Source organism: Tiliqua scincoides, chromosome 1, assembly GCF_035046505.1.
Source record: "Tiliqua scincoides isolate rTilSci1 chromosome 1, rTilSci1.hap2, whole genome shotgun sequence".
NCBI lineage: Eukaryota > Metazoa > Chordata > Lepidosauria > Squamata > Scincidae > Tiliqua > Tiliqua scincoides.
This window is the reverse complement of record NC_089821.1, coordinates 140,486,245-140,514,211: the sequence shown is the minus strand read 5'-3', so window position 1 is coordinate 140,514,211 and position 27,967 is coordinate 140,486,245. Positions and strand designations below refer to the sequence as shown.

General features: G+C 43.5%; 1 protein-coding gene and 2 pseudogenes across 2 annotated transcripts in view; 2 read left to right on the top strand and 1 right to left on the bottom strand.

Moving 5' to 3' along the window:
• Positions 1-11,495: 11,495 nt before the first annotated feature.
• On the top strand, positions 11,496-11,614 carry LOC136637741 (5S ribosomal RNA; annotated as a pseudogene).
• A 1,517-nt stretch (positions 11,615-13,131) lies between these two features.
• The window catches only part of PELI1 (pellino E3 ubiquitin protein ligase 1), a 71,753-nt gene continuing 56,917 nt past the window's right edge, over positions 13,132-27,967 (top strand). The window contains exon 1 of one of the 2 annotated variants that reach the window (XM_066638129.1): positions 13,132-13,219. The gene's annotated coding sequence lies outside the window, so the exon portion shown is untranslated. Of the gene's footprint in view, positions 13,522-27,967 lie in introns of both variants that reach the window. The other variant, XM_066638123.1, reaches the window with a different exon arrangement.
• On the bottom strand, positions 17,575-17,691 carry LOC136637993 (5S ribosomal RNA; annotated as a pseudogene).

Below are 27,967 nucleotides of genomic sequence, written 5' to 3'. Positions count from 1 at the left end.
ATTTCAAATGTTTAAAAATATAGTTGAATTAAAACTATGGTAATAGGCTTCACTTTACTGCCTGACTAGCAGGTCATACTATAACTAACTCAAAACTATGCCCTTGTTTTTAAGCAGATGTGAAGTTTCAGTGATTATCCCAGTGATTCTCAAACTGGTGGGTTGCGACCACCAGTTTGTGTAAATGGTCCCCCGTCCCTTTAAGGGGCAGGGGAGGGGTGAGGTGAGGGAAGCCATGCGATCCTGGAATTGCACCACTAAAGGGGGCAAAAGGGAGTGCTTTCACTTACTTAGATTTAGGGCTGCTGGAGGCTCCAGGAGGTGCCCTCTACAGGGCTTCATGAGGCTTTTGGAATCTTCAGAAAAGTGAGCGCAAAGCATTTCCTAGTTGCGTTCGCAAACAAGAAGTGCTTTGTGCTCACTTTTTCTGAAGATTCCAAGCTTTGGGGAGCCCTGTGGAGGGTTGCGTGGGGCTCCCTGCACCTCCTGAGCATCCAGCAGCCCTAACTAAATAAAAGTAAGTGAAAGCACCCCCTTAGCAGCGCAAACCCCAGAATCATGTCGCTGCCCTCACCTCTCCCCCACAAAGACTTACTTAGGGAGTAAGTCTAAAAGTTTGAGAACCACTGAATTACGCACAATGGACAACAAGAATTTGTCCAGCAAGTATCAGCTTTAACTTTTTTCATCTGCGTTCACAAGAGCAAACCATGTACAAAAACTGCCTTCTATGAAGATTCACTTGCCTATTTGGGCCCCACATAGATAAAAGTACAGGTCCAGCCTAGTTATACACGGATGTTTTATACACAGATTTGACTCAATACGAATGGCCACTGCAAATGAGAAGGAATGTGCTCTATCCCTGGAGAAAGGAAAAAATGTACCCCTTTAAAATCAGTTTAAAAAACTAAACAGTCCTTTAACAACAACAGTCCTTAATGAGAGAGAGAGAGAGAGGGCAGCTGGCTGACAATCCATCAATCCTTCTCTCTCCATGTGACCCCTCCCTTCTCCCCTGAGCAGGTGAAAGAAAGGTGATACTTTGCATTGGTGAAGGGAGGGGCTGAGTGAAGCCTCTTGGAGGATGACTGATTGATGGATTGTCTCCTTAATGACTCTTATCTTACATCACAAAGGTTAGCAGGGCTGTTTTTCAATCACCAGAGCAAAGAAACTTGTTTTTTAAATTGATTTGCTATAGTGCGTTTTTTGCCATCCAAGTGAGTGCTTGGAACGAACCCAGGCGAATAATGGAGCTCAACCTGTATGCTAAGAGGGGTCATGAATCAGGCTGTCCTGTTCCCCTAACAAATGGTCTGTCAGCTTGTAACAGTTCTGATTACCTATTTCAAAGTAGGGTAGGATGGATTGGACTGATCCCTTTGCCCCCTTGAACAGGTGAAAGGCCCTGTCAAAACTGACCACAATGATTTCTTTTGTTGTGGCAATACACATGCAGATCCCCACTGTTTTTGAGTCAGGGATGTGCTGGAGCCACTTCCTCCTTGAGCTTTGAATCTCTGCCCATTTGAGCCTCTGCCCCCATTGTGACTTGTCCAGAGCCATTTTTCTACTTATTTTGATTTGAGTTTGAGTCTTTTCGAGAAAGAAGTTGAGTTGTGGAAGCGGCAAAAATTCAAAATAAAAAAATAAAAGCAAGCAAACACACAAAACAGAGGCACAAGCACACACAAAAGTATGTCTTTACTTGAGTCTATTCAAGTCTTTTCATTTTGGGGATTAAACCCCTGAGTCCCAAGTCAGTGTCCAAGTTTTTGTCACGTGTGACTCAAGTTCGTATGAGTCATGAATAACATGAGTTTTCATGACTCAAGTCCAAGTCATCTGAGGTCCATCCCTGGTGTATCTTTGGACAGGAGCTTTGGTTTCTTAGAGACTAATCTAAAAAAGTTAACCCACAAATAAGTCCTATTGACTGGAACCATCCTGGTAATAAGCCCATAAAACATGAAGACTGAGCATGTTGCAGTGCCTGCTTGAATAACCAACTGGTTGGTGGGTTTATTTTTTTTTTAAGCTGTACTCCCTGAGCTGTTTACTATGTAGTTGCTCATCTTCATCCCTTGTTACTTTTGACCAGCTTGTTAGGGAGGAGCAAGATGCGCAGCTGTTCCAATCTTTGGTTTGCTGGTATGGTGTGTAAAATTTGCAAGACAGGAGGAAGCTGGTTTCACAAGTGATTGGCAGGCATGTCACGAGAGTTCTTTGTATTACAGCATCCTGAGGCTAGTGTCTCATGGCACCCTTCATTCACCAGGTTAGAATCGCATTCAGAGACAGATTTCTGCTGGTCCTTCCCCTATGTGATGTCATCTTTTCTCTTCCTTCAAAACTGAGGTCAAAGTCTGTGTTTGGCTTACCCCCTTAGTCTTCATCCCTTCATCACAGAAATGAAACCTAAGTACATATATAAAGGCATTATCATATTTCCTGTTACCTTCTCTTCCCTTCCCTCTGTTGTCTCGCCAAGAGTCATAATTTAGGACAGGTTGTAAGCTCCTTGAGGGAAGGAGCTCCTTCTTGCTTATATGACTCTGCAAAGCACCATCTCCACTGATTGCACTGAACAGCCAGTAAATAATTACAGTAAATAGCAACATGGCTACCCCTTTGGGATTTTGTATATACATCAGATTGCACCCATATTCATTAAGTCATGAACATGTTATTCATGTTCTGTTCACATGTCCAGACATGAGCTGTGAGAAAGAGGTATATTTAATGATGTATTCATAGGAACTTTGTCATGCCGTCATCTATGAAACAGAGTGTATGACTCAGAGGAAATGAAGAAGTGGATTGCACTGAACATGGCTACACACTGTAAAGTGTTGCCCAGCGGATTCAAATGTGGCACAAAGTGGAAGTCAACAGCAGTCATGGTGATTAACATCATAGATAATTTTCTGGCCACCCTGAGGTGTTGGATTCAAATGTACTTCCATAAAACATGCCTGTCTGCCATCATATCTTTTAGCAACATCATGTCCTGATAATTTTTTTGAAGGACAAGCAGATTGTTTGAGGACCAAATGCCAGGATGGGGGGATGGACACAACCCTGTGTGGGAAAACCACCAAAGGGGCTTTCCTGTTCTCATCTGGAAAGTGCCCCCCTTTTTGTTAGAATTGCAGAATTCTGGGCAAAGAGTAACTTGTCTACCATTCCTGTCTCTGTTTCTCAGTATACATGAATGGATAGCTAATCTATTTGATCAATTGTTCTAATAGATCTATACAGTGGTTCTCACACATTTATCTGCGGGACCCACTTTTTAGAATTAGAATCTGTCAGGACTCACAGGAAGTAATATCATGACCAGAAGTGACATTATCAAGCAGAAACATTTTTAACAATCCTAGGCTGCAATCTTACCCAAACTTACCCAGGAGTAAGTCCCATTGACTATCATTGTTAAAAGAATATACATAGTAGTTTGTTAAAAGTACAGTTCTGTAACATTTCCCCAAATGCAGTCACATACCATGGTAGCATCAAGTCTAGTATATTAAAAATAAAATATTGAAATGAATGGGGACCCACCTGATATTGGCTTGCAACCCACTTAATGAGTCCTGGCCCACAGTTTGAGAAACACTACTATAATAGATCTATTAATCTATTGTTCTCTTTTCTGTTCTAGGCTAAGCAAAAGTCCTTGATTAAGAGCAATTTATGCCCCAGATCTTTAGGATCTTTTCCCTGTACTGTAAAGACCTGACCACAAACCAAGATAATGTCTTATATTCTGAAAATTGGTGATTCCATCTTGAAGAGTTTTCTCGAAGTCTAGTTTTTCTTAGAGCTGAAAGCAGTTTGAAAGAAGGACCAGTGATTGTGGTCTATACACTAATCGCACTTTGCTGCTAATGAGTAACTTTTGCAGGGTTTTGTTGTTGTTGGCATCCTTCAGTCTTGGAAGACTATGGTGTCACGCTCTGAATGGTGGTTCTGGAACAGAGTGTCCTCTCCAGTGCGCAAAGCCTGGGTAAAGTAGGTATGGAGGATAGGCTGTTACCCATGCAGCAAATCCCCCCTCTCCACATTGCTGAAATGGTCCAATGGAAAGGCAGAGGCCAATACGGTTGGTTCCAGCGGCGTCGCAGGAGTTGCCAGAACGTGACTGTGTTCAGCCATGAACTGCCTCTTTTGTATTGTTTTGTATTTTTACAAAATACAAGGGTTTTGTATTGTTACAAAAACATGCTAAGCCTGTTTTTTGTGGAACAAATATGTATGTTCTTCTTGCAAAGAACTCACACCACTTTTCACATCTCTTAAAAACAACAGTCTGTCTCCAGCCTAGGAGCGTGATGTCAGGAAGCCTCTTGTACACTTCAGTAGAAACAGGCCCTTACACTTCAGCAGCCGCTTTTGTTTTGAAACAAAAAACTGTGGTTGAATATCTTTAGATTGGTTTGAAATCAGCAAACAGGCCGATGACCATTCATCAGAGGTGTCACTAGGGTTTGTGTCAGCTGGTGCGAGAACACATTGCGTCACCCCTGTGATGGACCTCCTCCCATGCCAGACCATACAGAATAAATTACAATATCATACGCACAACCTAAATGCAGTGGCATCACTGCATCACCCCTGAAGGCTTGGAACAGGGCACTGCAGCTGGCAAAGGATGTGTGCATCTTGGAGACCAATGACTTCCTTATTTTGTAGGTCAAAGGCCATCAGAAGGCAGTAGGTGAGCCATAGGCCCACAGAAGAAGGGAGGCAGATGGATGGGTGGCAAGAGGTGGGAGGCAGTAGAGACCAGTTTCCCCTTCCCAACATTAGGTCCAAACCACCCTGAAGGAGCTTGGAGTGGAGTATGAGCAAGCCTTAAGCAAAAGTAAAAATGCCACAATCATTTGTTGCATTGGGAGGATAATAACCCTAATGGAGAATGTTGACTTCTGCAAGTTTATGATAAGACTGGCACCCCTTTACCAATTGCCACCCTGAACCACCCTTAGCTGCAGGGTAGTGCCAGATTTATGCCTGGGTTTCAGACAATTGATACAGCAGCAGCAGTTGGGCAGGGCACAGGTGGTACATATGACAAGTGAAATCTGGAACAGCCAGGGTGCAGAGTATGCCTCTCCCTGCGCACATTAGTGCACAAGTTGAAGCAGTGCGGTCTAGCTGCAGAAAGGCAAAGTCTGTTTGTTACAGAAAACAGCCAAACATGGTGGCAGCAGCTCTCAAGGCTAGTAAGATGAAATGAATATCGCTTATGGCCTACACCCTCAACCTGGTGGTTTGGGGTGCTTCACAAGTTATAGAAGACAGGCATATACCTAATACAGTTGAGTGGGCAAGAAAGGTGCCAAGGTACCACACAGCCTCAGGTAGTAAGCTACTGCAGCAGAAGCAAGACAATCTGGGGTTAACATAATACATAACACCACCTAATCCAGGATGTGGCATCCAGCTGGAATGCCACTTTAAACCTACATAAGAACAGCCCCACTGGATCAGGCCATAGGCCCATCTAGTCCAGCTTCCTGTATCTCACAGCAGCCCACCAAATGCCCCAGGGAGCACACCAGATAACAAGAGATCTGCATCCTGGTGCCCTCCCTTGCATCTGGCATTCTGACATAGCCCATTTCCAAAATCAGGAGGTTGCACACAGACATCATGGCTTGTAACCCGTAAACCTCATGGAAAGAATGCTGAAACAGCAGAGGATACACCATGAATCCAGCAGCAGGACAGAATTTCTGGGACACTGGCCTGACAAACATGACAGACGCTTGTTCCCCAGAAATGCCATCCCAGAGAAAGGGTATAACAAAGGCACAGGTGGAGTGGGGGCCCTGAAAGTTAAAGAGGCTGACCCCTTGGCTTCCTGGGCTGAAAGGGATCTGTTCGGGGAAGTCTGGCCAAGGTGGCAATGGGAGTGTTGTCTTGATCACCAACCTCTGTGCTCAATGAACAGATACTCTCTCACACAAAGGACATTTTCATTCCATACCACTCATGCCTGAAACTTACATCTCTGGTCTTTTTTATTGTCAACCTACCATTGCTGGGCTTCCCTAAGGTGCCCTTTGAATAACAGAGAATGACACACTCCAGTCCCTGTTCACAGTACGGGGAATGCTATGTTTCAATGTGCTGCCTCCTCTTGCTTTCCCTTCCCTTCTTCCGCCTGCTGTTCCAGGGCTGTGCATATTCAACCAACCGTGCTCTGTCCACAGCTGTAGGAGTAGTTCCCAACCAACCACCACTGGCTGCCTACTGCTCCAGTCTGCCAGCCAGTGCTTTCCAAGGTATTTGTCCACTCCCCAGCACCAGATATCTTCTTCCCTACTGTGTCATGCTCAGTGTGCACTGTTGGCATTTGCACTGTTCAGGGTTCATGTCCAGGTTGCGCTGGTGCCTGGCAATAGTGGCTAATGCTGAGTGCACTTGCCATATCCTCAGCTCTTTGGGGTTGGCGCAGGCAACCTGAAAGGCTCTGAGGGGAACCTTTTAAAAAGTAGCTTTTTCTTATGTTCTTAAAAGTAGCTTGCTTTTATGTGAATATGCGTGGATTTTTAAAGTGGAAATTGTTATTTCTATCAACTTTAATGGCATTCTAGATATTCAGAAATTCTGGATTTTTTATATTCTGAATTCCAAATCTGAAGGGTCATAATTCCAAATCTGGATTCTGGTGCTAGTATACAACCCTTTAAAGAATTTTCTTTAATCTGTGCTTTCACCTTCAAATCATTTCTCACGTTCAAATCATTTCTTTTTCTGAAAAGTACTTCCACAATCAAGAGTCATTGTGCTTTGTGGCTTCTTCTTGCCACAAAGCATGAATAATTATTTTTTCTTAATGAAAGGCTTTTAGAGATGTTCGTCAGTATGGCTAGTTGCTTAGGGAATGTCATGTTTAGAAGACTGTTCAGTTTGGGCTCAATATACATGCAAAATAACAAGTCTTTATGCCAGAAAATGTGTGACTTGAGCTCATTATTGCACAATAACATTTGTCATTTACAGTCATGTGTGCTGGTGGGTAGCAACACGAACCACAATAGCCAGCACGAACGATGCTGCCGAAGTTCATCATTTCTTGGCTATCAATGTGAAACTTGGTGACTCGTAATGTTTACCTTCAGTATAAAGGTGAGCATTATGGCTTCTGATTTTTTCTCTAGCTCAGACTGTGATCCAAGCGGGAGAAGAACTACTCCTTCCCACTCACACCCACCCACCCACCTGCTCACTTCTCTAGCTGCTGTTGTGATTACAGAAGGGAGGGAGGTGTCTGTGGTGCCTGTAATGATGCAGTGACACCGAGATAAGGGGAACCAGAGCAACTGTTGAAGAGGAAGAAGAGGGGAGAGAGCAGCAACCAGGTGAGGAAGTGGTCGTTAAGAATTACCGTATTTTTCGCTCTATAAGACGCACCTGACCATAAGACGCATCTAGTTTTTAGAGGAGCAAAACAGGGAAAAAAATATTCTGAACCAAATAGTGTAATAAAATATGTCTCTCTGCTGCTCTGTTTCCATGCTCCTTAGCATATTTTACTACCTCTAGTTTAAAAGGAATTTTATATGCTAGCCTTTTCTGCTTTATCATCCTTGCACTGGTAGAATGAGGTACTGTAGTATTTTTCTGCAAGTGCATTGTCACTAAGCATTACATTTGCATTACAATTGAGCGCCTGCATTTGCATTACAATTTGCATTTGCATTACCATTGCATTTGCATTTGCATTACCATTGAGCAGGCAGGCAGGACCCTGGTCAGGGGCAGAAGCACCTGCCAAGGAGGCTCTGCTGCCCTGAGAACGCCTGCAGCTTTGCAGTATTCGCTCCATAAGACGCACACACTTCTCCCCCCACTTTTGGGGGGGGGGGAAAGTGCGTCTTATGGAGCGAAAAATACGGTAGTTTGGAACAAAGAATTGTGCATCTGCCTGCATCTCCACAGAAGAGCATATGAACAGATTTTGCGGCCAGATATAAGAGTTACAATCATAAAACAAAAGGCATGACAGATTCCTGAACGGGAGCTTCCTGGTGGGAAAAAAGGCAAAATGTTGGTGTACAATGGTCCCAAGAGGTAGTCAAAACATTACTGAAGATTAGTCATGGAGAGGGGCTAATCTAATTAAGAACAGCTGAAGAGCTTTTGGGCTCTAGGGTGGCCCTAAGGTCTCTGAGAAACAAAAACCATGCTAATGTTTATCAGGGTGGCTGGAGACACTGACTTAGGGTGCAGTCCTAACCCACTTTCTAGCACTAGCATAGCTGTGCTAGTGGGACGTGTGCTGCATCCGGCAGTTGAGGGGCGCTCACGGAGGCCTCCTCAAAGCAAGGGAATGTTTGTTCCCTTACCTCGGAGCTGCACTGCCCTTATGTCAGCACTGGAAAATGGGTTAGGATTGTGGCCCCAGTGAGTGAATGGCACTAGGAACAAACAGAAAAGAAGTCACCGTTTGGGAAGGTCCAATGTGATCCACTCCCTGCTGCTGCCCCAGCCCGCTGCCCTGGAGCTGGAGCTCCAAATGTGTCCTTGATTTCTTGTTATATTTAAAGAGACTGCCTGAGAAAGGAACAAGGTGAGTGGATAGGAAAGAAAATTGCCACTTTTCATGTAGTTTTCTCTGGTGGAACAGCAGCAGTCCACTTCCCTACCCCCTTACCTCACTTCTTCCTGGCGTGGTGAATGTTTAGGGGAGTGGATCATCCACTTCCTGCTTCTTTTTAGTGAGCGGGAAGTAGATCAATGCAGCTCTGTCTGCAATGAGCTGGAGGGAGGCAGCAGCAGACTCAGGGAAAAGGGTCTGCTGGACCCTTTTCCATGTCCATGAATCTGTCCATGAATCTGCTGGACTACCCACCACCACCATCACTGCATCATCAGCTTCATGGATGGGCTGGCCAGGATCAAAGCTCCATGAATGCCAACTGAGCCAGGGCAAGAGATTGTTCTGATTGTATTTAACTAGGGCTAGGATAGCCCGTTCAGACAGTTGTTGTCCTTGGACCTATTACTATCTGCTAGGTTGGTTTTTACCAGTCAAAATGCCAGTAGACTGAGTGCAGTTTCCTCCATTCCCTGGCTCACAATTTTGATGGCACATGACCCTGTTTACATGACAGTCTTGTCTGTTCAAAATGGCTGCATCAAACAACAAAATGGCAGGGAGGACTCTGGCAATACCTTTCTGAATAGAAATGACTTTACTAGAATTATTATGCCTCCATTTTGCTCTAGCAGCCAGAATGGCTCCAAAGGGGAGGGGAAGGGGCTGTTTGCACACCGTGCTGAGGCACCATGCCAAACTTACAGCACAATCCTAACTTGTGCTGGAACAAGCAGGCTGGTGGGTATGTGCCTGCTTGTTCCAGCACAAGCACAAGTTTCGGGCTGTCTAAAGCACAGCCCTAGGCAAGAGGAAACTTTTCCCCTTACCCCAGGGAGAACCACAGCAGCCTCAACGGGGCTACTCAAATCTGTGCCACCTAAATTAGTGGCACAAATCCAAGCAGCCTATAGCTACCCAAGTTGCCCAGGAACAGGGCTAGGATCGGGTATAAGTACCCGATCCTGGCCCCTCCTCTTGCTCCATACCTGCCCACCCTGAGAATGCTCACCACCTTCCCTCCCCCCTGCCCTGAAATGCCTCCCTCCTGCCTCCTCCCCATCCTCCCCATCTCCCCCAGACCCCTGCAACCTTATCAGGCTCCAGGGGCTCCAGGGCTCATGTTGGCACAGGGAGGCTGGTGCACATCCATGTGCCATCCTATATACCCTGAGAGGGGCACAAAAGTGCTTTACAGCACTTTTGCGACAGTTTTCGGCTGGCGCAAGAGATTCATGCCGGCTGAAGGGGTACTCTGCATTGTGCCCTTAGTGCTTTGCACCCCCTCTAGCGGCCCCTTCTCTAGCAACAGAAGACAAGTCTCTCCAGGGATAGGATTGGTCTGTGGGCCAGTCCTGGGGCATGCCCAACAATCACAGCTCAAAGATTTTGGCACATGGGCCAGTCATGGAGCCAATGCACATGCCTCCTAGGAATCAGCTGACCTTGAGGCTGCAGGTACTCTGATGTTCTTTTTGCACTGCTGGATCACTGTGTGTTATCCCCAAGCATTAGCAGTTGTTGTTGCTTGTTATTCCCAAGCACTGCCCTTGCTCTGAGTACTGCCTCTTCCGTCAGCACTGCCCTTGCTCTGAGTATTGCCTCTTCCGTCAGCACTGTTCTGCTTGCTCAGAGATGTTTGACCCATCTCTTAGTTGGGTGACGCAAGTGATAGAGGACCTAGTCTGCAGGACACTTTTTTCCTCTTCCCTCTCCCCATCTGCATCCCACCCACAACTTGTTTGTGTGCAGAGTACCTGAGGTGGGGTTCATTAAGAGCTAACCCAGTAGTTTTCAACCTTTTTTTGTCTCATGGCACACTGACAAAGTATTAAAATTGTCAAGGCACACTGTCAGTTTCTGGAAAATTGACAAGGCACACCATGCTGTTGGTGGGGGGCTCATATCCCCCAATGGTCCTATTAATAAATGACCCTCCACCAAACTCCTGCGGCACACCTGGAGACCATTCGTGGCACACCAGTGTGCCACGGCACAGTGGTTGAAAATGGCTGAGCTAACCCCTAGCAATGGATTGATTGCAAGCATGTCAAGCAGCACTCTATCACCGTTTCAGAAAGTGGTAACATCTATCCACAGTGGGGGGCATAGCTTGAAGAAGCCCTCATTCCCCTATCATGTTGTTATTACAACATCATCTGGTTTGTAATGACTGAACAGTTAGTAGTATAGGCCTACACTGCTTGTCACCCACCAACCTGAACGCAACCCACAGGCCATGCATTTTAGATTGCCAGATGTTTAATGTCCCTTTGTTTTTTTCAGTCTTGGGAAGGCAGCAAAAACCATTTATTTATTGAACTCTATTTCTTTGCCACACATGGCTGGTGGGCTGTTTTCAGTCTGGTGGGTGGGTCACAAGTTGTGCAGGCCTGCAGCTAGATTGTCACAGTTTGTTGTTCAGCATCTATGCGTTAAACAAATGTGTTGTGGATGATTATCATTCGTTCACATCTTCTTTATTAAAAACCTCCAAAACTGTGAGTTTGTTAACAATAATTCACGATTGTTAACCACAGCGCGTTCGCAGTTGAGGACAACTATAAATCCAGGGTTTGCCTTCACAGGACTATGTTCAGGGTTTAAAACAAATTATGAAAAATGAAACAACACATTGCGTAACGTTTAGAAACAATCAAATACTGCATGAAGTAGGCAAAGCAGGCTCATTGAAATCCGCTATAAGAAGTCAGCCTGGACATTTGCAATTGTTTTTAACGTCCCCATCTCTGAAGAATGACAACCAGGGCCAGACCAAGTCTTCCTGGAGTCTGAGACAGCATGACAAATGCTACCCCCCTTTACCTGATGATGTGCCATCCTCTGCTCCTCCCACTGGCCAGTGTTCTAGCTCAGCCACCCTGAGGACAATATTGCCCTGCACATGCCTGATCTTAGGTGATCTTGGAAGCTAAGCAGGGTCAGGCCTGGTTAGTACTTGGATGGGAGACCACCTGGGAATACCAGGTGCTGTAGGCTTATACCATAGTCTTTCGAGACTGATGGTTGCCAACCATTAATTCTTCGATATTCCTGCCCAAATGTTAAGCATTTTTACAAGCTTAAAATGGCCATACTCATCAAGGGAAAGTCATACTTTAAGGAAAACAGGATATTTAAGACTAGTTACTTGGGGAAGTGATCTTACTGCTCATAGAAAATGAGAGAGCCTTCTGTGCACACTCCGTCTTGGCCAGAGTCTAATGTTGCAACTTATTGTTTGTGCACCTTTCAGCTCCTATGCGATCTTACTCAGAAGAAAGGCTGCAGTCCTACACTTTCCTGGGAGCAAACCCCATTGAATGCAATTGGATTTACTTCTGAGAAGACCTGTATAGCTTTGTGCTGTTAGATAAGCATATACAACAGTGTTTCTCAACATTTGTCCTCCACTGTGCCACTTCTCATGATCCATCTCATGGAAGTACCACTGAAAGTAACTGGCTATGATGTCAGGACAGGAGGTCTGGTTTAGAGGGTAGAGCCTCTTTTAGCCTGAAGGTAACTTCTGAAGGTCGCCGGTTTGAGGGCAGCTCTGTGAATGGCAAGACCTTGAAGCAGCTGACAAGTTGAGCTGAGTTATTTCACCTGCCCTTTGGTGTGAGCGAAGAAGCGTCTTGGCTGCCCTTCAAATGAGAGATGAAGGAGCTGCTTGTCAGCCAGTGTGGGAGGCAACTGGGGGCCCAAAGTGATACCAGACCATGAAAGATCAATCTGAAATGTGTGTGGTTCTTGAAAGATAGACCCTTATTATAAAAATCCCCTCTGGGGTTTAGAGATAGCCTGCTTATGTGAACTGCCTTGAATAAAGTCAGAGGAGTGATCTGATGACCAGAAAGGTGGTATATAAATACTGGTACTACTAACTACTAACTACTACTACTACTACTACTACTACTACTGGATTGGGAGGCCAGACGCAACATGACAAACATGGATAAGAGCCTCAGGGTGTACGGGAGCACTTTCTGAGCGTGCACAAAAATGCATACTGGAGCTCTACCTGCTGAGTGAAGCCTTCCTACTACTGCTTGCTGCGTTACATTGCTAGTCTTGCTAGAGGGGTCTGGGGTCCCAGGTATACCACTGCATGTCATCTTAAGTATCACCAGTAGCACAAGTACCTGCCATTGGTTGAGAAACACTAGTGTATACAAGATTGGAGTGCCCATTAATTTTACTACCAAGGAAAACATTGTTGAATCTAATTTTATTTAGGAGTGTGCATATTAATTTGCAGGGGAGGGGGGCATATAATGCCAATACTAATGATGAACATGAAAAGTATAAAGGGTGCTGTTCATTTTCACTGAATGACTTTGGGCTCCAAAGAGACAAAGGTAGCCACACTGAAAAAGACACTACTTTCCTGCTGCAGAAGAGACAGAACTACATCTCCCGTGCTCCTCCAAGGGGTGTTGCATTTTTATGAGATCACTTTTTCCCCGCCCACTTTTGTGTATATGTGTGTGCCTGTGTGGTGGAGCTGCTGCTGCCGCTGACCCAGAGACGTAGAGGCTTGTTCCAAAGGTTGGCTGATCGGATTATTGTCCTCCATCCGCCTTGATCCCAGCCACAAAGAGGGTGAGCTACTTTGTTGCCTCGCCCTGTGCCCAGTTTCCTGTTCAGTCTCCAGCCCAGGCCACTCTTGCAGGGGTTATTCCAAAGCCCCCATACATAATTTATCCTCCCAGCTTCAGCCACAGCCACCCACCCACCCGTTTGCATCTGTGCGAGGGTTGTTTTTCCTGGAGGTGATTGATTTGCAACCAGCTCTGCTGCTGTGCAAGAGGAGAGCCCTGTCTTCCCTGATCTGCCTTCTGCTGCGTTCCTGGGGCTTCCAGCTAGAGGAGATGGCAATGGAGAGACGCCACTAATTCGTGCGGGTAAGTGTTGCGACCCGCAGCCCCCTCCCCTCCCCGGGTAACAATGTATCTGCTTGCTCAGTAGCAAGGAAAGATAAGACAAATTTTATAAGCTTCCTTTCCTTTCGGACTCGGATTTTGCTTCCTTTTCTCCTCCAGCCTGGGTTGCTTTCAGTCTCTCTCTCTCTCCCCCTCCCTTTGGTGTGTTTCTGTTTAGGGTTGTGTGCCTGTTCTTTGTCCTCCTTTTCAAAGGGGAAATGGCATAAACGCCTGAGTGGAACAGCTCCACAACCTCATCTTCCTTTGGGAAGAAAAATCTGGCAGTGTTGTTGTGGTGGTGGTGGGTCTTTCACATAAAGCTTTTTTACCAGGAAATGACAGGGGGTGAGAGTGAAATTGAGACTAACCCTGAGGAAGAAGGATTGCCTAAAACTCTGGATTTGGGTCTTTGTGCCCAGTTCTTGAAATCGTTCAGCAGCGCCTGGCACTAACCAAAGGATAAAAATGACAAAACAAAGGAGTTGTCCTCTTCATCTGTTTTAACCTAGGAAAGCTTTATTTTCCTGGGTTCCAGCTTCTTCCCACTGGCTCCCACCACTAGAAGGAAGTGTGGATCTTCTTTTATTTTGACATTTGCTCTTCTAAAGTTTTACTTTGGTATGTTTGTTCCTGTGTCCTCTGTTCTTGATAGCTGGCTGCCCCTACCTATTCCTAGCCTTACGTATCTATAGCAAGGGTTTTTTCCCCCAACCTATTTCTCCAAAAGTCTTTAAATGCCCAAACTGCTAGCAGAGATAATTATCTATTCCTGAATATAATTTTTAAAGAGGGATACAAAGGGCTGCGCTTGTAACTTCCTATCTTTCAATATCTGAAAGCCTCTCTTTAAAATAAATAAAAATAATGTGCAGATTTAATTTGCAGTTTTGTTTTTCTTTTGAAAAAAAAATCTGCAACTAGTCATTGCTGCAGGACACAGTCCCATGAGTGTCTGCATGCTACATTCTTGTTTCAGCAAAACATTTGTGTGTTTTTTACATTACCTTTTTAAAGGCCACATGAGTTCACTGACTCTTTTGGTAAAATCTTTCTGAAATTCCTTCTTTTCAGCATCATATTGGTTCAGCAGAGTTCTGAATCTGAGCTGTACAGCACTGGAATTAGCTTTGTTTCCATGTTGAATTTGTAAGGGGGAAGGAGAGTGTGGGGGTGGCTGGGAGAGAAAAGGCTGAGTTTCCTGTTTCTGCTTTGCATCTTGCAAAAAGATACTGTGAAAGGATTGCAAGGATAGTTGGATGTTTCAGCTTAGATGCATTATAAGATGCTTTTAATCTGCCTCCTTAACCTATGCCTCCTTATCCTATGTTTTGAGTTTAATTGGTGCTTTCTTTAGCAGAGGGCAGCATGGCATATTTGTAGTAAGTGGATACTTGTGATCTCTGTGTCTTCAGGAAGTAGTCCTTAGTGTCTTAAATTATCCATTGACTGGAGATGTTCTAGTCTAGTGTTTGTGTGCCCAACTGGATAGTCAATGAATATATTTCAAGAAAATTACTGAAGAGGTGGTCTCTAAAGTCAGGCCCTTATTAAAGTCAGGCCCTGAATTTTGCTATTGATCTTTGACATTATTGACTGAATATGGAAAAAACTGTAAAAGTGGAATACTCTTAAGGTCAACTACTGCTTATGTGGGCTTGCAAATCATTCCAATCAATCTGCATCACTTTCTTTACAATAAATGTCTTCTGTCCAAGGCACCAGTTTGCATGCAACCCTTCTGAAGTTGGTGTTAAGCAAGCTTTATTCCTAGTCACTCCTTTCTGATGTTGTCTCACAGTTTCAGTGTCACCTGGTGTCTGTGAGAGAAACTTTATTTGAATGACTTGGAAGTGTGCGTGTGTGCATGTGTACACTTCTCAACTGTTTGGCTTTTTATTCTGATTACTGAATGGGGCAGAGAGGGGTCTGGTCGTGCAGCTTTCACTTATTTGTTTCAGGAGAGTTGAAAGATGTGTTAGTATTGCTCTGAGGCAGGTACTACCAGTGTTGTAATGATTGGTGAAGTCAGTTGTGACCAGCAAGATAAACCTGATCTCCTTGGTATTTGTGCTCCTTCCCAAAGGAAGGGATCTTTGTATCCCTTTTGACATGGATTGGGTCTACATACATAGAATGCAATGTGATACACAAGGCGGTGATATCAGATGGGAAGGTACACAGAGGTTCAGCTGGTTGCCACTTCTGAAATAATGTGTGGTTGCCCTAGTAAGCCTGGTTTTCTTGTGTTTGGTATAGATTGGGATAAGCGTACCTACTCCTGTCAAAAATCCCAAACTAGAAACAACAAAGATTTCATGGCTGCAATTAGGCACAATGGCAAAACTGGGTAGGGCAGTGAAAGTAAAGTAGTATCTCACAAACAGTGCTTAGTTTGTGCTTTCATGAGCTAGAGGATACAGGCTTCAATTCCTGAGGCTGAGGGAAATCCAGGCCAGCTTCACTCTGAGAAATAAGGTGGGAGTCTGTCTAAATGCTGACAAAACTGAGCACAGCTAGATCTAAAGCACTGTATAAGCACAGGAATCCTTGCTGGTTTTTTGAAAGTAAGGAAGATGGGTCTTTCTTTCATATATATAAATTCTTAATATGTTATAATCTTATTATGGATACTTTAATAACACAAGTTCTGTAAGTGATTTGCACAAGAATGTGAAGTCATCTGGAACAGGACTAAGCTGGGATGAATAGGGTCAATGCTTAAGTACTGTACCCTGCGATATTTTCCCTTTATGGTATGTGACTGGTTAGTTGGTCTCTCTTCTATCCAGATGCAGAATTGGAGTGTGTTCATCCCCTTTTCCAGAAGGTAGATGAACCTTCCTCCCTTGTGATTTAGCTCAGAGGGTTGGGAATTTGACTGGTGAAATAGAATCAATTAAGTATTTTTAAAACATTAGCTTTATTAGAACAAGAGAAAAGATATTGGATGTCAAGAGGGTTACTATTTATACTAACTTCTAAAGTTTTTATCATAAGGCAAATTTGTTTTTGTAGTTAAAAACATTGTGATGAATTAAAATGTAACAATGTTGATAAGCTTTCTATAAACATGAGATAGGTCTTTTCTTGGCACTTGTTTTTGAAACACCAGAGTCTGTCTACAGTTTCAGTTCAGAAAACATACCCCTCAAGTGGAAATAGAGCAGAGTAACTATTTTTTAAAATGTCAGGTTATGGTTGTTGTACCATTTTGCAGTGGTCTAATACCATTTGTACTTAAATCGTTATCATTGTGGAATATTTCAGTAGTTGGTTGAACAGTGTGCCAAATCTACAGTGTTTTTTTTCTTGGAGTTGTCGTCTCATTGTATGTACCCCCCTTCTTTAAAAGGAATAATATTTGAAGATATGGTGTCTTCCTTCTCTAGTCTGTGATCTCATTTTGGGAGTGAAGATATGTAAAGACCTGTTTTCTAAAGCTTGCTACTCCCCTTAGAGAAACAAATGTTACCTGTTTCCAGAAGATTTTGAAGGTGGAAGATCCCATGAGAGGGATGTGTGGGAGGTATACTGTATCTGGGGAGGGCCCCCCCGGAGCCAAAGGAGGGGAACCGGAAATGTCCTGGGATCTCAGAAAGTGTCTGCATATATGTGTGTGAAACAATCATTCACATTTTATGTAAGTCTACATAGTTTTATACATTGTAATTTATAGAAATTATGATCCAATGGAGAAGGAAATGGGCCCAAAACAAACATCGTACCCCCATGATAAAGTCCTATCAGGGGTCCTGGAAGATAGATTTCCAGTGGGAAGTGGATTGTTGCATAGAGATTTGTGGACTCTTGCACAGTAGGTTAGAGAAAATAAACATGTCCGTTCCCTTACTGAGCTTCTCTCATCCTACATCTAAGTGCATACACCAAAATGAGCAAGTGTCATAGCCGTGGCAGAATTTCACCTATATTCTGATTTTCTGAAGTGTTTGTGGCCTTATGTTCTTGCAGTGAATTATAAGAAAAACTGTTTTACAATTTGGTTGGCAACCTTCAGTCTCGAAAGACTATGGTATAAGCCTACAGCACCCGGTATTCCCAGGCGGTCTCCCATCCAAGTACTAACCAGGCCTGACCCTGCTTAGCTTCCGAGATCAGACGAGATCAGGCATGTGCAGGGTAACAGTTGCTGGTTTACAAGAGAACTTTGTATTTTACTGCAACTGATTTTTATCAGCTTGCATCAGATGAACTAGAGTTGTGCTGCCTGTTGAACATATTGCTCTTAAATTGGTTCTTGCTCTTAGTGATTCAAATTATATTTTCTATGCTGTGATTTAAAATATTTTGCAAACAAAAGTATGTATTGATAGATTACTATAACTATTTAATACAAATTTAAAACTGAACAGAGCTTTCATAGCACCTTGCACAATTCAAAAGTGCTCATGCAGATTTTATATTTTGTACTATAGTATTCCATCTTTTTTGGAAGGGGGCGCTGTAAACTGTCTCCTGATCTTAAATGTTTTAATAAATTGACTATTTTGTATTCTTTTGCACTTAGGTTGTCTATCTCCCAGATTAATTTGCCTTTGTTAATATCTTAAAGTGCAATTATAATATTGAATATTTTGTTCAACATATGGGGTGAGTGGGAAACAACCTATCTACTGCCCTTTGCCTCATGAACATATATAAAATCTTCCTCTTATGTTGAGAGTAGAGCTGTGAGACTTGAAGCACAACCTTATGCAGGTTTACTCAGACGAAAGTCTTGCTGTGGTCAGTGGGGCTTACTCCCAGAAATGTGTGCATACAATTACAGCCTTCATCATTTTCCAGAACGTTCTCATCAGGAAATGCATAGTCTGTGTACCTAAAACAGCACCTATCTAATAATGTACGTGAGACCTCCAAAAATATAACTGACTCTGAGGAGACACCCCACTTGTTTGTTTCTAAATACTGATTCTTTAATCTCTAACTTCACAAGTGACCAGACCAGACAAAAACTGTCCAAGAACATGACATCAAAGTGCTGACGTTGGAACTAGGTCAAGCAATGCTAAATGCTACTGAAGTGGTTTCTGTGAGGAAAACGTGAGCATGCTTTCATCTGATCTAGTGTCTGGTTACGTTCAGCTTATTTCTGCAGACTATTTTTGTAGTTGCTTTCTAAAGTCAGAGTCCTAATAGAAAAGGGCAGAGTACCCTTGGCAGGCCATAGGAATATGCACTTAATGAATTTGAACTGTGTGTCTTTTGGGGGGACGGGACACCAACATGAACTTCAAAGATAAGGCTGAGGTAAAGTCTGAACTAAAAAGCTAGGCAGAGTAGAGGGTATTGGGCAATTTTCAGAATACTGTACCTACTTGTCATATGTGATTGAGCTTTATGGGGTGCCTCCCTTTTCTGGGGCTTCCAGAATACTTGTTTTTGGGCAACTCTGCCAGTTTCCCAGATGGGAGCATAAAAACTTGCTTTCTACACACTTGCTACTGTTGTGAGTGAATGCATACACTGCAATCCCATTCTCATTCTGAAACAAAACTCAGTGCTGTCCTAGATTTCCATAAACATGCTTTCAGGCATCATGACATAATTCAGTAGCATAAATATATGCTGCCAAGCAGTCTTGCAATGTTTCATAGATTGTAAAATATAGGCAGGGCCTTGCCATCTTTAAGAAATTTTATGACACCAACTGCAATGTTAAGTACTTTATGAATGGTCATAATTTCTGAGTTCACAAAACAGGTGACCGTGCATCTCTGGCATTTTTACTTTGTAACTTTACAGTATATGCTTAAGTAAACATAAAACACAAATACAGCATAAACATGCTTCAAGTTGATCATAAGTCAAAGTACGTCAGACTGATATACTGGACTTCCTTGTTGTATGCTTCTTAAAGGTTGAGTGTCCTAGACCAGGGGTGCCCAAACCCCGGCCCTGGGGCCACTTGCGGCCCTCGAGGCCTCTCGATGCAGCCCTCAGGGAGCCCCCAGTCTCCAATGAGCCTCTGGCCCTCTGGAGATTTGTTGGAGCCCGCACTGGCCCGATGCAACTGCTCTCAGCCTGAGGGCAACTGTTTGACTTCTTGCATGAGCTGTGGGATGAGGGCTTCCTCCATTGCTTACTGTTGCACGTCTGTGATGCAGCAGCAGCAGCAGCAAAGGAAAGGCCAGTCTTGCCTTGTGCAAGGCCTTTTATAGGCCTTGAGCTATTTCAAGACCTTCATTCATTCATATAAGTTCATCTTTAATATATTAGTTTATGTAAACTTATGTAAATTTATTCAAATTTTAAATGTAAATTAATTCTTTTTTTCCCCGGCCCCCGATACAGTGTCAGAGAGATGATATGGCCCTCCTGCCAAAAACTTTGGACACCCCTGTCCTAGACTAAATTAAACCTCAGCCTCTTGCAAATAAACGAAGGATCAGAATTTCTGTGTTTTCAGGTCCTCCAGGGGAGGGCATCTGTGGAAGAAGAGAGACCATGATAGTTGCAGAATCTTTTGCTGGGCCTCTATGGTCAGTTAGTTCAACCAATGTGTGAGATTATGGTTCCCACTGATGTTTGAATTCCATGGATCGGAAGAAGTTTAAGACTCATGTACTTGCTTGCTAAATTATATAAATAAACCTAGGCCAAAAGAAGCCCAAAGGGCTTTTTGTTGCTTCTGTCAGCTGCTTATATGTTATGAAAAACAAAGACATAAACATTTTGCTAACTTTCTACTCTTCCTCTTCAACAAAGTATTGTATGACCACCACAGACTGTAAAAAACACAGGGGTGTGTCTCTTAGTTGTTTCCTGAATGAGATCTTGGTTTGGTGCTTTAGCAAAAACAAAATGGAGGTAAAAAGTAAAAACTCCCCCCCCCGCCCAACACACACACACACACACACACACACACACACACACACACACACAGTGACAGTAGCCCATGTTGGAGTGTGGGCAGGCTGAACATGGCACAGGTGGATTGACTTCATAAAACAGGTGTTTATGTGTCATCAACAGGCTTGAAATGAACTTGTTTGTGTTCTGAGGAGAACACAATGATGTGAACATATTTAAGGCCCAGTCCTATCCAGCTTTCCAGCACCAGTGGAGCCGCAATGCAGCTTTGAGGTAAGGCAACAAATGTTCCCATACCTTGAGGAGACCTCTATGACTGCCCCACCACTACAGGATGCAGTGCATGCCCCATTGGCATGGCTGCACTGGCACTGGAAAATTGGATAGGATTGGGCTGTGCATCTTTTTAGTGAGTGATATGCCTTACTTGATGGGTGGATGGGGCTATAGATTCTAAGCAGAATGATGATTCTCAGTGCATCCTCTCACAGCTTCCTAATAAGCAGAAACTGGGATGCTTCAAAGGCAGAAGACTGCCTTCTCTTGGATTCTCTGAGGTGGCCTCCAGAAGATGGGCACCTTGTCAGCTGGACTGCTGCTGTGGGAAGAGCAAGGAGGAAGCCTTGTCTGTCCTTGCTGCAACACCTTCCTTCCCCATTGACCTCACAAGGCAAGCAAGCAGGAAGAGTTTTGCTTTTCTCATGTACACACCTTGCGCAGCAACTGTAAACTATGATCTGTACTTGCCAAGTTTAAATTTAATGGGATTCCATTTCTTATTCAACTGCAGTGTAAAGGGGTCAATGAGCTGTTGCAGACAGAGAACCAGGAACAGTGCTTTCATATTGCCTCAGATGTTGTGCTTTACAATGGAGTTGGCTCCATTATTTAGCTGTGAGTCAAATGAATGTGAACATTTCACAGGTTCAAAAGAGACCATTATCTTAAATGCAAGAGGAGTGCACCGAGAGTTGTGGCTGTTTTCAATGTTGCCTCTCATAGGAGGAAAAGTATGTTTTTCAAGGGAAGCTACAACACAGCTTGTGAGCAATACATACTATTAAGCTGGCATGTAACTAAACTGAATGTTTGGTATGTGATCAGAAAAAAAAGAACCTAAAATGCATCACACATGTAGGTTTACTGTAAAGCAATTCACTTCCTTTCAAAGAAAGCCATAGCTCATTCTGCTTCTATAATGCACCACTTGGGATATGTTGTTAATTCTAAAAATATGTCAGTTCCTCAGTTTCCCACCATCTGCTGTAAACTTTGTTCCTCCCTCTTTTTTGGCTTTAGAGTAAGTGCTCATGTGCACTCATTCCTTGAAGCAATATTGGGATATGGAACAAATAAAAGCTGTTGTAATTAAAATTTCTGCGGTGAGGACTCGGGAGGGAGGAAGGAAGGTAAAAGAAAAATAAAATTTGCCTAATAGGCTGGGGAAGCATACAGAATAGTAAGGTTTATACTTTACCTCTCTGTTCTTGGGTGATGCTATCTTTGCAATTTTCAGTTTTTCTTTGGCATTTTCATTTTTCATTGTGCTGAAGTGAATGTTGCATTGTCAAATGTTATCAAGCTTTGATGTGTCCCAAATCCCCTCATCTCCATGTGGGAGGAAAATAAATGGTTGCTTTTGCCCACTTAGCAGGCTGCATGACCCAGGGCGAGTGGATGAATTGCACTTTACGTATAGGTCAGAATTAAAGACAGTTACTATTTTGCAGGGTGGGTGGGTGATGTGGGCACCAGTCAGCAGGGTTTAGTCACATGTGTTGGAATGCTCAGAAGGTACTACTTTAAAGTAAATGTTTATGAGAGGGATGTAAATTGCAATTCATCTGCTTGAGTCACTTTGGTTGTATTTTCATCTGTTTAAAATCAGTCAGCTATTGCTGTGTTCCAGGTTACTAGTCTGTTGGCCACAATTCACACTGCAGTGTGGACAAGGTCAGGTGATGCGCGTGGTGCTATTAACAGCTTTTCATAACCTTTGTCACTATTTAAAATGGCAAGTTCTGGTCCTCTGCCAGTTCATGTGCAGCATTTCATAAAGCTTGCCAATTAGTTCCGATGTAGTCATGCCCTCGGAGATCACCTTGAATTGATGGGTATTTTAAAGAAAACTGCTTCAAGTGGAAATGATTAGTTGTTCTGCTTTTGTTCTTTAAAACCTTAGTTGTTGTATTCCTGGCTCTTGGCAGGCTCTGTCCACAAGTACTTTGTGTTCCACAGGCCTTGTGCCAGATTTAGTGTGTTGCATGAACTGCAAGCATCTAAACCAGATTTTGTTCAGTTTATACTCTGCATCCAGCTTCATTGAATTTCTTTAGACTGAAGTTTTCCATGGAGGATTTTAGCATTGATCAGTTGCTCCTGATGCATAGAAATCTTGTAGATGAGCTCTTTCATACTTTGTGTGTTTTGAAGTGAGCCACTCATGTATTTAAATTGCTCTTAAGAGGTTATGTTTGAGCTCTCAGGTTTCATGAAACAATTGACTGTGACTTTTTGTGTTAGGTGGGTTTGCATCTAGTATAAAGGAGCCCCCCTCCCATTTTTAAGGATCTGCATTATAGGTACATGAGACTATTTAAGAACATACAGGATGGATACATCTGGTTTGTTAAGGAAATTGATAGGAATTCTCTCGCTATGCCATGAGTAATAGAACTAGATCATGAGTGTGTCAAGTGTTTATTGTATTCATTCTCATCCACATTCTTATTTGAAAAAGTTCTTGACAAGTAGTTATGGCATGAAAGAGAACATCACTTTTATGGACTTGCAGCTGTAAGTGTATTCGAGAAGCCAAACCAAACGCCGGCCTGCTTTTACAATGCCAAGACAACAGTGGGTGATCTGTATGGGGACCCAGTTAATTATAATTTTCACACCTGCCATATGGAGGACCTACTGCGCAAAGGGTAGACCACATGGTTTGTATACAGAAGGCCCCAGGTTGTATTCATTGTGTCTCTAGAATCTTGGGTAGAAGGTAAGATCCCTTTGTGAGAGTCTGGAGAACTTTCTGAAATAGACACCACGTGAACTAACCATCTGATTGGGGATGACCTTTTTATGTATTCCAAAAGAGATGGCTTTCGAAGTAGTAAAACTTGCAAATGGTACCTTATTTTCCTCTTTGGGAAGACCAATGGCTTGATCTCAGAGGGACTGATGAGATATAAGAGCTAGGCTGTCAACTGTATGTATTTTTTCCCCCCATTTACAGGCTGTTGACTGTATATAAAACCTTAATGAATTAGTAGAAAATCAGTAGGGAAGCGCTTCTCAAAGTGTGGGTCATGGCCCTATGTTCACTGTTGTGTTGCAAAGCATTACTAGGAATCACTAGAAGCTGCTTCTGGGTTGTGCTGGGCCTTTGACCTGCTCCACTGGCCTCCACAGGGTCCAGAATGCCTTACAACAGTTATCAGAAGACTTCTGGTTTGTTTCCATGACTTCCTGGTTGCTTCTTCAAGACACTCTGGGGCCTGCGGAAGCCGGTGGAGTGGGTTGTGGGCCCAGTGCAACAAGGAAGCAGCCTCCAGAGGCTCCCAGTAATGCTTTTGCAGTGTGACAATGAGTATCAAATCATGGAGGATGAGGTGGGTTGTGGCGGTAGCAAGTTTGAGAACCATTGCAGTAGGCGGTAGATGGCCTCTTTTTGAAGAAATGCTACAGCTGAAGGAAGGGCAGTAAAATGAAAATGAAGCCATATTGCAGGAAAAGGACTGATACATAACTTTCCTGAGGAACTTACTCTGCACTAAAATTAATAGCATAGCAGGACTACAAAAAAGTTCCCCTCTGCTAACTTAATTTTCAGGTTAACAGAATGATTATAAGCTTGAGGTCCTGACAAGTGTTCTTTTTAGATGCTTTTCTTCTCGCTGGCTCAAAGACAGTATTGATTCTGTGTAGTAACTAGGATCTGATGTGTGTCCGACCACGTGGCAATGGTGACCACACTCCTGCTGGGTCAATAGGCATGCAAATTAATACAGTGACCTCACTGAACTTTCTAACTTGAAAAAGATGTGTTTTTTTTCTCTTTTGGAAATGGAAATTAATTAAAAGCAAGTACAAAAGTATAGATGGTTACAAATATCTTCAGGAACTTTGGGGGTTGTTTCAAGAAATGGAAATTCAAATAAATTCAAAATGCCTTTGGTACTGAAGAGGTCACAGAAGTCAAGGAGAGTTTCTTAAGTAGCAGAAGGTTTTCCCAAATGAAGAAATGAGTGGGGAATATTGCTAATGGTAATAAACGAATAAATTTCTTTGCCATGTACATTAGACTTGGAAGAATTGCTAGATGACTGGGTGGTAAAAGTGTTGGAAACACTGGGAAATAGATTAATGTGGGCAGACTTGAGGCTTGCATTTAATCATTTTATTCAAACCTCTTGTCTGCCAACCAAAGTTGCAAAATGGCAGCTTGAGTGCAGATCTGACCATGGTTGCTTCCTTTACTGGTATGACTTGCCTACACAAAAACAGGCCCGCGTTTGAGTTAACTCCAAGTTGGGAATTCTAATGTCAAATCCTGTGTACAGCAGGATTGCTCCAGGAAGACCTGGTCACAGAAAACCATTTTAGTACCATTTTACAGGTGAGCAATACAGAAATCGAGAGATAAGGTATTTACCCAAGGCTAGCTATTGAAAGCATACCATAATTTTTTTTTTGCCCTGTCTTATTTTCAGTTTTCAAATAGCAGCAGTGTTATGTCACCATTCTTAAGGATCAAGCTCCATTTTACATTTGGGTAGCACTGAAGCTCAGAGTGCTACAATTTGCTGAAACTTTTTTTCAAGGTCTAAAGTAGTTACTAAAAACAATTTTTAAAAAATGGTCATTAAAATGGTTGGCCTGCATTTATGGGTTGGGAAGGATACCCTTAATTATGATGGTGGTTCTGCCCAGAATATTGTTTCTTTTTATGAACATCCTCTTCTGTTGTGATTCTCTGATCTTTTGGAAATGGTGAAAAATAGATACGAATGGGGCATGCGAAGTAGCTAAAGTGATACAATCCCAGCTTCATATCCTGGTTTAATTGTAAACTTTGGTTTGTGTATGACAGGATCTCCCAGCTCAAACAATATGACAGGCCAGTGTATTGCATTTCTCCCAGGTGTACAGATGTGCTCCTCCAGCAAAAAAAAAACCCACTGAAGAAATTTAACTGAGAATGAGTGTGAACCCACACAAAGTATTTGGGCTTGGAAACAAAAAGTGCTCTCAGGTTACAGCAGGAAGAGTCGCAGACCTTCCGAAGGCTTCAATGGTCTTAAATAAAGCACTGCCATAAGCAAAAGCAACCTGTTAAAGTCTGCCCTGTTGCTGTGACTCAGGACAACTAGATGATCTGAAGGATGTTTCATGTTTCGGAATGAGAGGTAAAGCAGGAGGCGGCTTAGTCATTTGCTGCCTACTCTGTTCTGAAAGCTTTAAGCAGCATCTTTGTTGCACCAATAGGTTTATTATGAGAACAACAATATTACGATGAAATTGTAAGGAAACTTTGCATATATTTTAAAGTGACTTGTAAATCATTTCGCATCAATGGGGAAGAGTGTGTCCCTGAACCTAGGAGAATTGTGCAAGCCCAGGATTCATTCCTGGCTCTGACATCTAAACCATGAATGTTCAAAATTATTTATTCATTTATTTATACAGGTATTTATATACCGCCTTTCTTGGTCGTCGGATTTCTCCTCAGACTTTAATCCATGGCGGTTTACATAGGCAGGCTGTTCTAAACCCCCGTAGGGATTTTTACAATTGAATAGTTCTAGTCTTTCATAGAACTCCTTGTTCCAGCTGGATTCCTTCCCGGTCTGGCCTCTCTCTGGCCCTTTGCCTCCCATGCTCCACTTGACGGCAACTCCTCTCTGCCACCGAGGGTCAGCTCATCAGTATATCAGCGTGTGGTCAGTTCTCGGGTACTTCCGGTTGTTTCGAACTGGCAGCCTCAGATCTTCAGGCATACAAGGCGGCAGCTCTACCAACTGAGCCAGACCTCCTGCCTTAGTCAACAATGCAAACAATGAATGCAAAATGATTTTACCTACTGAAAGTATAACCGTATACAGTGGGCCCTCGGTGTCCATGGGGGATAAGTTCCATGATCCCCAGAAATATCAAAATCTGCAGATGCTGAAATCTGTTGGGGGGAGGGAGGGCAGGATTGCAGTGCTGCAGTAACTTACTGCAGGCCAGGCTGGGCCCTCTGGAAGTCACAGTAGCCTTCTAGTCTCCCCAGAAGACCTTCCAGACAGGATCAGAAGCTACTTCTGGTTGATGTTGGTGACTTCTGGGTGTGTCTGGGAGGTGTTCTGAGGCACAGGGAGTCTGCATGTGCTTTCCTAGTAAGCACTATAAACTTCATTATGACTTATATTTGACTTTGAGGTAATGCATTTATGGTTACACATAAGCATGGTGGCCTATAATGTAGCAAAATAGTAGCCAGAGCTTCTTTTCCTCTAATTTCTCCCACATTAGTTTTTTTTTTACTAGTAAAAAACCATTTGATGAGCAGCTTTGTCCATTGATTGCAAGTAGAGCAGAAATTAGAAATAAAGCTTTACAAGGATGGTGTCCATGAAAGTCAAGGAGCCGGGAATAAACTGAGGAAGAGGAAGATTACTTACACCACCCACTGCTACAGATCTTCTCAGTGGCATTCCTGGGGCCACTGCCCCACCTGGCCCCCCACCTGAAGGTGCTGCCCCCCATGCCAGCTGCCTCCCCAGAAGCATTCTGAGGGCTGGTCAGGCTGGGCACCCTCCCCAGCCCTCAGATGGTCTTGTGAGGCCTTCTGGAGGCAGAAAATCATTGAAAACCAAAAGGCCTTACAAGGTTTTCTGTGGGCCAGGGAGGTTGCACATGATGTCTCCCGCTCTCAGAATGCCTCCAGGGGGTGGCTCTCAGATTTTACACAAATATCTGCACGCTAACTGAGTGCCACAGGGTTGCTGCTGGGAGGAATGGCTGGTGGAGCGGTGCCACCCCCAGCCCTGATGCCTGGGGCATTTGCCCCCTTTGGATACACCACAGGTTCTTCCATACCCAAATGCATTATGAGGGAAGCGGTTTTGGCTCTGTCGGCATGCAAAGCCCATACTTTTTAAAAGCCTAATACTGTTTGTGCCATCTTTCTTTGGCTGCATACTCACATGTGTGTATACACAGGGAGGGAGGGGTCTTTGCTTGGGTGATGCCTATATACTACCTTCTACCACCAGATATATTCCTTTGGGCACAGATGAGAATGCATGTGCACTGCTGAAGCTCTTTGCGAGCTAACGCCAGTTTCTGTCATCTCCCTTCCCTCTCCTTCCCCCATTTTCTTGGAGACCTCTCGTGGGCCTAAATGTGGACATCCTACTTTAGAAAGAAAAAAAATGACAAGAGTGACCTGTAGCAAAATGTCTCCCCAACCCTAACTCCATTTGGCTCAAGTAGGGCAATTCCCTCTCCTTTCCTCTCCTTGACATTCTGATGTTGTAGGTTTCCTAATAACACTTCAGAATTTCATGGCTCCTGGGGACCACTAAACATGCTCTGGGGACCACTGAAC